Here is a 12,721-nt window from a genome sequence, read left to right as displayed (position 1 = left end):
GGCGCGTCTCTGTCCTTTGTGTTTCTAACACTACCAGCTTCCCCCGCGCGCTCCCGGAGCTCCCGGTCTCAGTCTGGTTCCAGTGAGCACACCGGAGCTCCGGTTTTCAGTCTTGTCGTGCACATTCCCCGCTCACAGTCTCAGTCTGCTCTCTCGTGGGTGCCTTCCGCGAGTCCGCCTGCTCTCCCGTGCAGGTGGCTACTGCTTCCCGGCGCCCGATCATGGCGGCTCCCTCCCCCTTCCGTTTATCTTCTGATATCTGTGCGAGGTTTCATGGCTCCCCGCTTGGTACCTCAATACTCAGCACTGGAGATGTTCATTTGTAGAGATCCAGATGTATCTTCCTGCATCTCAGGCTGATTCCATGGATGTTCAGGCTGGTCTGGTACCTATCCAACTCGACTCAGGGGACTGGCTGAAAAAGGGGTCCCCTACTCCTCCGCCATCTTAACTCCTATCCCGGTCTACTTTCTTTTTAATTAAAATTTAGATATGCAGAATGAATGTGAAGCTTACTATCATCATCAGTTCATTTATGACCCTGATTTTATTTCACTTCCTTTGTTTCACTTTTTGTCCCTGTCATTCACCTTCCCTAATCCCATTCCCCACCCATCTATTCTGAAATCAATCTTAGTCAATTATGATTGTCTTGTTTTAAAAATATGCTGTAGAATTAGGTTAGATAACATTTTAATTTGGGGTTTTACATCTTTTTTTAAGTGGAATTTGCATACAATTTCTTCTCTTTGACTGTTATAGTTCTCTTTTGATATTAAGCTGTATTCACTTAATAAAATATTTTTCTATCCTTAGAAACAGCTTTCAAGAAACATTAATTATTATTTCTAAAAAGTTTGCCCCAGTTGTTATATATAACTGATGAGGTCTGTGAAGAAGACTTGGTTGAGTGGGTATAAATCCTCCCTGTGTCTCTGTCTTCTAGATGTTCTGTATTCTCACATTAGCCCACATTTGGTGTCTACCAATTGGTTAAAATTTTCAGTTGAATTTTTCTTACCAGATCATGTGGTGTTAAGATAGTAAGTACTCATATCTTTTCTCTCCTTGGACGTTCCTGTCTTTAGATTTCAAGTTAGTTAGTTACCCTGAAACCTTAACTTCCCATTGTGTTCAAAAGTAGTTGTGATTTTGCAAAGTACCTGAACGTTTCTGTTGTTGTATGGATGGGAGTGATGTACTTTCTGGATTTCTATATCCTCAACAGAACCCAAAAGCTCACTCTTCTGTTCTGACTGCCTCCCAGGTCAAATTCAGGTTCTAGGCTGTAGTGTAATCATCCTATAGAAATCTTTGTTATGCAATATAGAGTTCACTTTTATGTTTGGTCTCATTTTTATGTATTTTTTTATTGTATTACATATTTTTTAGAAAGTGACCTCAAATCCTTTATGAAATTCTTGGCTAATAAGCAAAAAAGTGGGTAGGAAGTTCTATCTGCTTTCTATTGCCTCCTCTTTTAAAGGGAATTCTAGATTTCCCATGTAGTTTCTTCTGCTTGTTTTTAGAAGGTCATTATCCTTTGCCTTTGCTTTTATTTGAAATGAAAATTTGAGAAGAAAAAGATGGGGAAGAGGGACAGGTGGAATGAAGATTAAAACTACAGTAGAGGTTTTTATAGTCATTGAGGATGAAACATGGAAGCATCTTGAATGTGTGGGAAAAAAGGGAGAAAAAGGAGAATTTAAATTAGTACCATTGTGAACATGTATTCCTACATGAGGTATAATGATAGACAAATAAAGAGATTATTTTAAAAGCTCTTTTGGCTGAGGAATTCTTTTATTTGAGACTAGGCCATGCATGTCATGCCATGGCTTTATTGTATTATATAAACACACAGTTTGGAGATTTTGTGAGAAATTGCTAAAACAGGGGCACTTGGGTGGCTCAGATGGTTAAGCGGCTGCCTTTGGCTTGGGTCATAATCTCCGGGTCCTGAATGGAGCCCCTTGTCAGGATCCCGGCTCAGCGGGGAGTCTGCTTCTCCCTCTGCCTCTCCCCCTGCTCATGCTCTCTCTGTATCTCTCTGTCTCTAGTGAATAAATACAATCTTTTTTAAAAAGTCGCTAAAAAAAATCCAAAGATTTCTTTCATCTTTAAGACACACCTTTCTTTTCTTTTTTTTTTTTTTTTAAAGATTTTATTTATTTATTTGACAGAGATAGAGACAGCCAGCGAGAGAGGGAACACAAGCAGGGGGAGTGAGAGAGGAAGAAGCAGGCTCATAGTGGAGGAGCCTGATGTGGGGCTCGATCCCATAACGCCGGGATCACGCCCTGAACCGAAGGCAGACGCGCAACCACTGTGCCACCCGGGCGCCCCAAGACACATTTTTCTACGTTATTTTATAAAATACATAATGTTCCCTCCCACTAGGTTACGTATCTGCAGAAGTAGACTTGATTTTTTAAAAGACCTGTGTTTTGCAGACTTCTCATTATTTTTAAAAACTGCTATAAAGATGATATATATTAAATGAAAAAATAAACACACTTGAGCCAAGTCTCTTTTCAGGGAATCTGTCCCCAAAAAGCAATAGCATAATATCAGTAAAAAGGTATTTATTTCAGCATTATTTCTGAAGCAACAACTGAGAAACAGTCTAATGTCCACTAAAACAGAATGGTGAATAAATTATAATGTGTCCTATAAAGTATATATTATACAAGAATTAAACAGAATGTGATAATTTATATATATTAATTTGGAATTTGTGCATATTCTTAACTGGAAAAAGCAATGCACTAATAAGCATAGCATGTTATATTTTTCTAAAACCACATCTATATAAATACACATTAGCAGATATATCTGCATAAACTTGGAAAATAAGGAAAAGTAAATACCAAATATACTGATATACCAATAATACTGATTATTTCTAGTAGTTGCTTCTCAAGAGGGGAAGGAGGACAGAAGGGAGACTTGCCCTTTATTCACGTGCTTTTTTAAAGTGATCATAGAATCAGGAATGGTTTTTCCCCACAGGGTTTTTCAATAAACTGTTACAGAGAAAACTTTGAGGAAAGGTCTGGAAGAGGTATGTACTAAATAATTAATAGTGATTATACCTGTGGGTGGAGGTGGGGAAATAAAATATTTTCATCAGTACATTATATAGCTGTTTAAATTTTTTTCAACAAATATAAATCGTGTTTTACCTAAGAACAGCCGGTCCCAACTACCGTCTTTTCCCCTTTAGGCCCACAAATAGGGTAGCCTTGGTGTTGGGTTGGCAACTCTGCAGGGACTCAGTAGCGCAGGCTTCTCAAAGACGTTGAATATTCAGAAGTGGAATCTGATATTATTTGCTCGGTATGTTATCAACTCTTGAGGAGACCAGCCATGTATCGGCAACTTAATTTAATCAAGTCCTGTCTTCTCTGAGGTGCATTTATCTGTTGGGATAAACTAAGGCACAACTAACACTTCAAAATTCTCTCTAGATCGGCTGAAACCACCCTCCAGGGCCTCTGTTTAAAACAGCACCTAATTAGCTCCAACCTCATCCTTGTTTTGGGTTCTCCACTCCTCTATTGGTTTCTCCTGGAAGCACTTATTAAACCACTTGCACGTGACTCTTGGGGTTAGGCTCTGCTTCCAGTGAATCCAGTCTAAGGCACTATAAATAACACTGGTAAACCCACTGCATTTCTAGCAACCCCACCTCCTCAGGATATGTCTGCTGCCTTCTGTGTCAGTCTCCAGCCTGCAGTACAAGAATTCTGGGTAAGTGTCTGGAATTACTTCTACCTGAAACTATATAGTTCATTCCATATAGAACTGCAAATATTCCTACAGAGTTGTCCTTGTGCCTTGGCATGTTCCAACCAAGTCCAGTAACAGTGATTTGTAGAAGGCTTTATTTTCAATGGTCACCTTGATTTCTTCTGATGTATTTGGCACAAGAGGTATAAGAAGCACACACACGGGGCCCTTACTATTATTGGATCTACTTAAAATGGAAAATTTAATTCTTAAAAATAATTAAGTGTATATAAGTCAGAATACAATGAATTTCTGATACTGCTGATATCTAGCCAACAGTCTAAATATGGGAATTTACCATCTAAAAATAAATGCTCGTATTGAGTAATTGCTCTGGTTGCTAAGATTGTTTTAAACAATCACTACATGCCATTCTAAGTTGTACCTTATTTGCTGAAAGAACATTCAGATTTCATTCTTCCTAATTCAAATCTTGGTTTAAGAACAAGCATAATTGGGAACTGAACTGAAATAACTTTGGATTCACTTTCTCAGCTAAACTGATTTTTTTCATGTTTTAATTGCTCCCTAATTTCTCTATTATTGCTACATGTCCTAAAATAAATTTTCCATCTGCTTTCCATGTTTGATTGTCATGTTGGTTTCCTTTGAAACTGCGAAACAAGCAGCTTTTCTAATCACAATTTGTGGCTGTAGTGCATTTCAGTGCTCACTATGCATATAGAAAATGCACTTGCTGTTCAAAAATACAGAATAGATTGAATATAACTAGATAATTTCATTTGTGGATATAGATTGTACTCTGCAGCAGTTTTATTCCCATACTTAGTGAATTCCGGTGAAACGAACAATTTCTGGGGAAAAGTGATTAAAAGGGAATAGCAAACATCTGTGCATCTTTCTTCCAAATTTTTTTCTCTAAATTTTTCTCTAACCAGACTCTAAAAAGTTTTAGTTTAATTTAAAAAGGAGTAGTACATGTTTTTTTTTTTAAAGAACATAATGACATATTCCCTAATTAGACACCTTTCTTAAAAGATAAGGAAACATGTTGGTACGTTAGTACTTTTCATATTTCCGAGGAATGAATTTTAAGTTATTGAAATAGCAATGAGTTATTTCAGAGTCTTACCAGTATACAAGATTAAAGGATAACTAAAAGTATAAAATTAAAATTTTTCATTTCTTCCTAAGGTTATACTGGAAAAAATGCAAGTATAATAATAAAGGAGCACACATTCTTCCATAGTAAATTTAGTTTTCTATACAGCTAGTAGAAAAATCCAGTAGCTCAACTCAGTCAAGGCAGTCCATGGTCAATTGATTTGTTAAGATATTATTTTCACCATTCAAAAATGTATTATGAATATAAAGTTAAACTGTCTCTACTTGGAGGGTAGTAAGTTAGTAAACTTGGGGAAGGTGATTTGGTCATATACTCTATAAGCCTTAAAAAAAAAAAAGTCCGTATCTTTTAGCGTAGGTAGTCTATTAGAAACAAGTTAATCTAAGAAAATAGAGATCTATACAAAGACATGTTCAGTGATACTTATTTCAGTGTTATTTATGATTACACATAGTGTACATAATTTGGCTGTCCAATAGAAAGGGAATGGTTTAATAAAGTAGGTATGTTCATACATAGACAATAATTTAACAATCATTTTAGGGGAATATTTGATCTCTTGTAAATGCTCACAAAAATATAAAAATATAAATTCATGATTATAATTTTTTAATATGAATGTAGAAAAGTTATGTCAAAATTATATAAAAATGTTAACGGTGGTTTTCTCTGGTATGAAGTTATCGGTAATTTTTTTTCTCCTTTACCTTGTACATATTTTCCAAACTTCTACAGTCATAATGCTACTTTAAAGTAGAGGAAAACTACAAAAATATTAAGCTTTTTATGTTGTAATGCTAAATAACTACTTTCTATATGTTATCAAAAAGATGATTGAGGGGCGCCTGGGTGGCACAGCGGTTAAGCGTTTGCCTTCGGCTCAGGGTGTGATCCTGGAGTTATGGGATCAAGCCCCACATCAGGCTTCTCCACTATGAGCCTGCTTCTTCCTCTCCCACTCCCCCTGCTTGTGTTCCCTCTCTCTCGCTGGCTGTCTCTATCTCTGTCAAATAAATAAATAAAATCTTTAAAAAAAAAGATGATTGAGGGCTAGGTTAATTAATCAATAGGATTGGTGTGGAAGGAATAATGCAGGCAGGTGACTACTTTCAGGTGAAATATGCAGAGAGGGAGTCAGGAGTTCTTAGTATTGTTTAATTTTTAGAGTGGTTTGCTACATGAAGAGACGGAGAAACTGTTACCTTTTCACCTCTAGTTTTAAACAGATATGTGTGTGTGTGCAACCTGAATCTATGGGATGATATTTCTGTACTTCAGGCCTGTCAATCCCTCACCTTTCCAGAACACTAAACCAATAAAGTGAATTATTTTCAAGAACAACGAAACAGAGAAAATGTGATCCATAAATTGACTTCTTTGTTCTGCCAATTGACTAAGTGACACTTAGTCATCTCTAAGTGCCTGGAGAAAATAAAAGGCATTTCTTTTGTGACGCTGATGAACAATTAGGCAATTGTAAAGCATTGAACGACAAAGTGGAGAATGCAGTGTAATATTGTTTTAAGCGTCTTCCCTGCCTTTCTCTTTTTATTTTTATTTTTGGAGGAAAAAATGCTTGAGGCAGATATTTTACTCCCCCTCCTACTCTCTAGCTTTTAAAATAATGATGAACATTTGCTCTGGCTAACGTAGAGGGATACAAGCCATGGTTCAAATAGAAAAGTTGTTTTCTAAGTCAACCAACACATTGTTCTGGGGGAGAAAATGCTGCCAGGCTTTCTAACTTTGTTCAAATTTCAGAAGGTCTGATAAGTACTTCCAAATTTCATTCCCTGCAACAACTACAAGTTTTTCTTGTTGGGGATTATAGTACACTGCTGTCTGCAATATTCATTACCAAACCCAGCTGAGATGGTTATGGGGGTATCCTCTCTAAAACTACTAAGGCTTTGAAAGGTGTCAGTTGTAAAAGATTGGTTTATATAAAATAACGTAACCCTCTTTATAAGATAAGGCTAACAAAACTGTATTATGTGAAATCATATGAAATCATGTGACTGTTTTACTTGATGCATTCACATGCCTACGTATATGTGCTTATGCATATGTTTATATTTGATGACAATTGCTAGGGGTAGACTACTCTGTAAAGCAACATGACACTCTGCAGTGTAACCCTTCCTGATAGAAATGCTGGATAAATATAAATAAACAGAGCCATCACAAATGTGCTTTTGGCCACAAATGGACCAAACTCAAAGAGCAGTAAGCGTTAGGTAGCCCACAGAGTGTTAGATAGTGAAAATAGCTTAAAGAGAGTAGGTCTGGTGCTCTAACATCCACAGGGACATGGAAAATAAGCCTACAGTGCTAAATCACAGTGAAAGCTACAGAGATGTACAAATTGCAGAAAAGTAACAAGAATAAAAGAGAATAAAGAAAATTCTAATAATTCAATGATCTAAGAAGAACAGACAACAGAAGCAAATATGGAATATAGTAAGTGTACAACTAAAAATAATTTAAGTTCGAATAGCAGTAATCTCAGTCAATAACAACTGATAGATTCTCAAATACGTCAAGATGATATTAGAATAAAAAGAGAGAAGCCAAATGGAAAGAAAGAAATCATTATAGAGCCAATTAAAATATTTTTCCCAGAACTGAAGGAGAGACCTTTTCAAATGAAAAGGGCTCACAAAAATGGAGCAAAATACATACATGCCAATTTACATAGTCATGTGATTTTGAACCAATGGGGGAAAAACAGAGAATCACAAGAGTTTTCAGAGGTGGGGGGTAATAAAGGTTTCATACAAAGGATTAAGAAGGCAGACCTTAGCACCTAGGTGGCTCAGTCAATTAAGCGTCTGCCTTTGACTCAGGTCATGATCCCAAGGTCCTGGGATCAAGTCCCCATCAGGCTTCCTGCTCAGCAGGGTGTCTGCTTCTCTTTCTGCCCCTCCCCCAACTTGTGCCTGTGCGCCCTCTCTCTCTTTCATAAAAATAAATGAAATCTTTAGAAAAAGAAAAAAGGCAGACCTCTCAATAGTGATACTGGAAGCTAAAAGAAAATGCAGGTCTGCATATGAAATGGTAGGAAATATTTGTAAATTAAAAATCTCAGAAGAAACTAATAACCAGAACAAAGAACTCCTTTGACTCAACAAAAATAAATAGCCGATTAAAAATTGGGCCGAGGATTGAGTAGATATTTCTCTGAAGATGGTATATAAATTACCAACAAAATATGAAATGATGTACAACATCATTAATTACTAGAGAAATGCAAATTGAAACCACCATGAGCTATCAGCCGCCCTCCCTCATTAGAATGGCTACTATGTGAAAAAACAACAACAACAACAAAGTTTTGGTGATATGGAGAAATTAGGACTCTTCAGTGTTAGTGGAAATGTAAAATGGTATAGCTGCTATGGATAACAGTATTGAGGTTTCTCAAAAAATTAGAATTGTCATATGATACAGTAATCCCACTTGTGGGTAGTAGCTAAAAAAAATTGACAGCAGAGTCTCAAAGAGTTATTAGCACACCCATGTTCATAATATGTTCATAATAGCATTATTCACAATAGCCAAGAGATGAAAACAATACAACTTCTATGAAACTTGAATATAGAGCAATAGAAATAATCCAGTCTGAATGACAGAGAAAAAGATTGAAAAATAAAGAGACTTAGGGATCGCTGCTGCAACATTTTTAAAAGGTGTAATCTTACATTCCTATATGTAGAGAAAGTGTGCAGAACAAAATGCTTAAAAATATAATGGCTGACCCTCTCTGGGCTCAGACCTAGTTTGCCGTCACATGGCTAAACCCACCAAGGAGGTCAGAATTGTTGGTAAATATCAGACCTGTTATGGTGCCTTCCTCAGGAAAATGGTGAAGAAGATTGAAACAAGCCAGCACACTGAGTATGCTTTCTCCTTCTGTGGCAAAACCAGGATGAAAGATGAGCTCTGGGGATCTGGCATTGTGGTCCCTGCATGAAAATGGTAGCAGGTGGTTCCTGAGCCTACAACACCACTTCTACCACCACAGTAAAGTCAGCCATCAGAAGACTGAAGAAAATGAAAGACAATTTGGAGTGCCACCATATGAAACATTGCTAGTCTATAATAAATGGGTTAATTTATGTAATAATGACAAAAATATAATGGGTGAAAACTTCCCAAATTTGGTGAAAAATATTTACTTAGAGTTTCAAAGTGCTCAGCAAATACCAAAGATGATACAGCTAAAGAAATATGTTGAATATACATTATAAACAAACTAATGAAAACTAAGGACAAATAGTCTTGAAAACAACCATATAAAAATGGCCTATTACTAAGATTACATATTTTGCATCATAACCCAGAAATACAGAGCAATATTTTAAAGTGCCAGGAGAGAACTACAAACTCAGAATTCTATATCCAGTGAAAATACCATTCAGGCATGAAAATGAAGTGAAGACATTCCCACACTATAAAAACAAAACAAAACCCCCCCAAAATCTAAGAGAACTTGTTGAAAGGATATAGAATCCAAAAGAACTGCTAAAGAAAGTATTTGAAACTTAAATAGCACATTTGTATATGTTACAAAGGTCAAAGAAGTCTCAAGAAAAACTAGAAAACATTCTACACTTTCATAAAAATATGAAAATACAGTACATGAAAGTTAGTGGAAGGTAACGAAGCAGTGATGAGATGAAATTTATAGCCTTAAATGTCTTCTGTTAGAAAAGGACTCAAGTCACAACTGAAGCTCTGATTTTAAGAAACTAAAAAAAAGGGGAGGAGGGCAAATAAACTAAACAGAAAAACTAAAGGAAGGAAATAATATGGATTCAAGCAGAAATTAGTGAAATTAAAAAAATAATAATAGCTGATTCTTTGAAAAGATTAATCAAATTGATAAACTTCTACCTCGACTAACAAAGGCAGAGAAAACACAAATTACTGAAATCAGGAAGGAAAGAGGGATATCCATACATACTCCAAAAACATTGAAAGAAATATAGGGACTACTATGAATACCTCTATGCACATAAATTTGACAACTTAAATGACATAAACCAACTCCTTGAAAGCCACCAATTATAAACACTTGCACATAAAGAAATAAATTACTGGAATTGTCCTATTTAGAAAAATTTCAGGGGGAGAAAAATATCTCCCATCCCAAATTCTACCTAAAGAAAGGGAACACAAAATAACACAAATTCTAGATAATTACTTTCAGAAAATAAAAGTATAAGAATTTCCCAACTCATTTGGTGAAGCCAGCACTACTCTGATGCCAAAACCAGACAAAAATAGAACAAGACAGCCTAACTACAGACTAATACTCCTCACAAATACACAAAAAATTTCTCAAAATATTTGTAAATGGAATTCAGCAATATGTGAAAAGATATAGCATGACTACATGAGATTTATCCTAGTAATGCAAAGTTGGTTTGATATTGGAAGTTGATTTAGTCTATCATATTAACAGACTAAGAACAAAAATTACATGATCACATTCAACTGATGCATAACACACTTGACAACAATTCAATATCTATTCATAAGGCACGGAAAACTAGGAATAGGAGGTAAATCCCCTAATCTGACAAGAGAATCTACAAATAAATTAACAGTTAGTTATCATACTTAGTGGTGAAAGACTGAGCACATCCTCCTGAGATTAGGAACAAGACAATGACATCCACTGTCCTCACTCTTCAACATTTAACAGCAAGTATTATCAACTGCAATAAGAAAAAAATAAAAGGCATACATATTGAAAAAGAAGAAATAACTTTCTCATCACTGACATGATTGCCTACTATGAAAATCTTAAGGAATCTACCAAAAAAACTAGAAAATAAATGAGTTTAGCAAGATAACAGGATCATGAGTCAACATGGAAAAAAGCAGTCCTGTTTCTATATGTTAGCAGTGAATATTGGAAACTAAAATAAAAATCAATTCCATTTCAATATTTTCCAAAAAAGAAATGCTCAATGTGGTAGGTAAAATAATGGCCACCGAAATATGTCCACCACGTTGTAATCCCCAGAACCTATGAATATGTTATGTTATATGGCAAAGGGGAATTAAGGTTGTAATTAACTAATCTTAAAATAGATTATTCTAGGCGGACCTGGGTGGCTCACTGGGTTGGTTGTCTGACTCTTGATCTTGGCTTGGATCTTGGTTGTGAGTTTGGGCCCCATGTTGGGCACTGCTTGGGCATGGATCCTACTTTAAAACAAAACAAAAAAATCCTGATGGTTTTTTCAGGCATAATGTAATCACAAGACCCTTAAAAATGAAAGAGGAAGACAGAANCATGGCAAAGGGGAATTAAGGTTGTAATTAACTAATCTTAAAATAGATTATTCTAGGGGGACCTGGGTGGCTCACTGGGTTGGTTGTCTGACTCTTGATCTTGGCTTGGGTCTTGATCTCAGGGTTGTGAGTTTGGGCCCCATGTTGGGCACTGCACTGGGCATGGATCCTACTTTAAAACAAAAAAAAAAAATCCTGATGGTTTTTTCAGGCATAATGTAATCACAAGACCCTTAAAAATGAAAGAGGAAGACAGAAGAGATTCAGAGAGATGGATAGCAACAGTACCAAAAGCCAAGAAATATATGCAGTTTCTATTAAATGGAAAAGGCAGAGAAACTGCCTCCAGAAGAGAATGCAGCCTTGTAAACTTCTTGACTTTAACCCAGTAAGACCTGTGTTAGATTCCTAAGCTACAGAACTATAAGATAATAAATTTCTGTTGTTTTATGCCTCTAAGTTTGTAATGATTTTTTGAAGCAGCAATATAAAACAAATGAGTATAAATCTAACAAAATCAGTAAAGAACCTTATGTTGAAAAAGTTTAAATGCTGATGAAAAACTGTAAGAAATCTTTTTTAAAAAGTTCATAAACTAGACATAATTTAGTGAAGATATAAATTCTCCCCAAATTCATCTCTGGATATAATTCAGTTTTAATGGGAACCTCGGTAGGGATTATTGTAGATAAGGTATTTCTAAAATATATATGAAAAAGGGAGTTAGAATAACAAAACAATTCTGAAAAAGAAAGTTGAAAAAATCAGAACTTAATTTTNAGACATAATTTAGTGAAGATAAAAATTCTCCCCAAATTCATCTCTGGATATAATTCACTTTTAATGGGAACCTCGGTAGGGATTATTGTAGATAAGCTATTTCTAAAATATATATGAAAAAGGGAGTTAGAATAACAAAACAATTCTGAAAAAGAAAGTTGAAAAAATCAGAACTTAATTTTAAGACTTACTATGATATAGTAATAGAGACACTGATTTTGGTAAAGGGGTAGACACATCAATCAATGAAACAGCGTAGTCTAGAAATAAACCCATACCAATATGGCCAGGTGATTTTTGACAAATGTGCAAAGGTAATTCAATGGATAAAAGATAGTCTCTTCAAATGGTGTAAATAATTAAGTATCTATTAGCCAAAAAAATAGAATCTTATCCTGAACTTCTCATCTTGTACAAAGTAAACTCAATAGATTAGCGATGTAAAAGAAAGATCTAAACTCCAAAACTTTAAAATGCGGAAAAAAAATCTTGATCTAGCATTAGGAAAGAAGTCTCAGATCTGACCTTAAAAGCTCAATTCATAAAGAAAAGATAAATTGAACTTTTTCATAAAAAACCTTTTTTTAAAAATTTTTTTATATTTTTTAATGATTTTTTATTATGTTAGCCACCATACAGTACATCCCCAGATTCTGATGTAAAGTTCAATTATTCATTAGTTGCATATAACACCCAGTGCACCATACAATACGTGCCCTCCTTACTACCCATCACCAGACTATCCCATTCCCCCAC

The 12,721-nt window shown here is 35.4% G+C and overlaps 1 pseudogene; it reads left to right on the top strand.

Moving 5' to 3' along the window:
• The first annotated feature begins 8,669 nt into the window (after positions 1–8,669).
• LOC109490654 lies at positions 8,670–8,974 on the top strand (annotated as a pseudogene).
• The last annotated feature ends 3,747 nt before the right edge of the window (positions 8,975–12,721 follow it).

The sequence above is a fragment of the Ailuropoda melanoleuca genome, chromosome 3 (assembly GCF_002007445.2).
Source record: "Ailuropoda melanoleuca isolate Jingjing chromosome 3, ASM200744v2, whole genome shotgun sequence".
Classification (NCBI taxonomy): Eukaryota; Metazoa; Chordata; class Mammalia; order Carnivora; family Ursidae; genus Ailuropoda; species Ailuropoda melanoleuca.
Note: the sequence above shows the minus strand (reverse complement) of the source record. Positions and strands in the feature narration are given on the sequence as shown.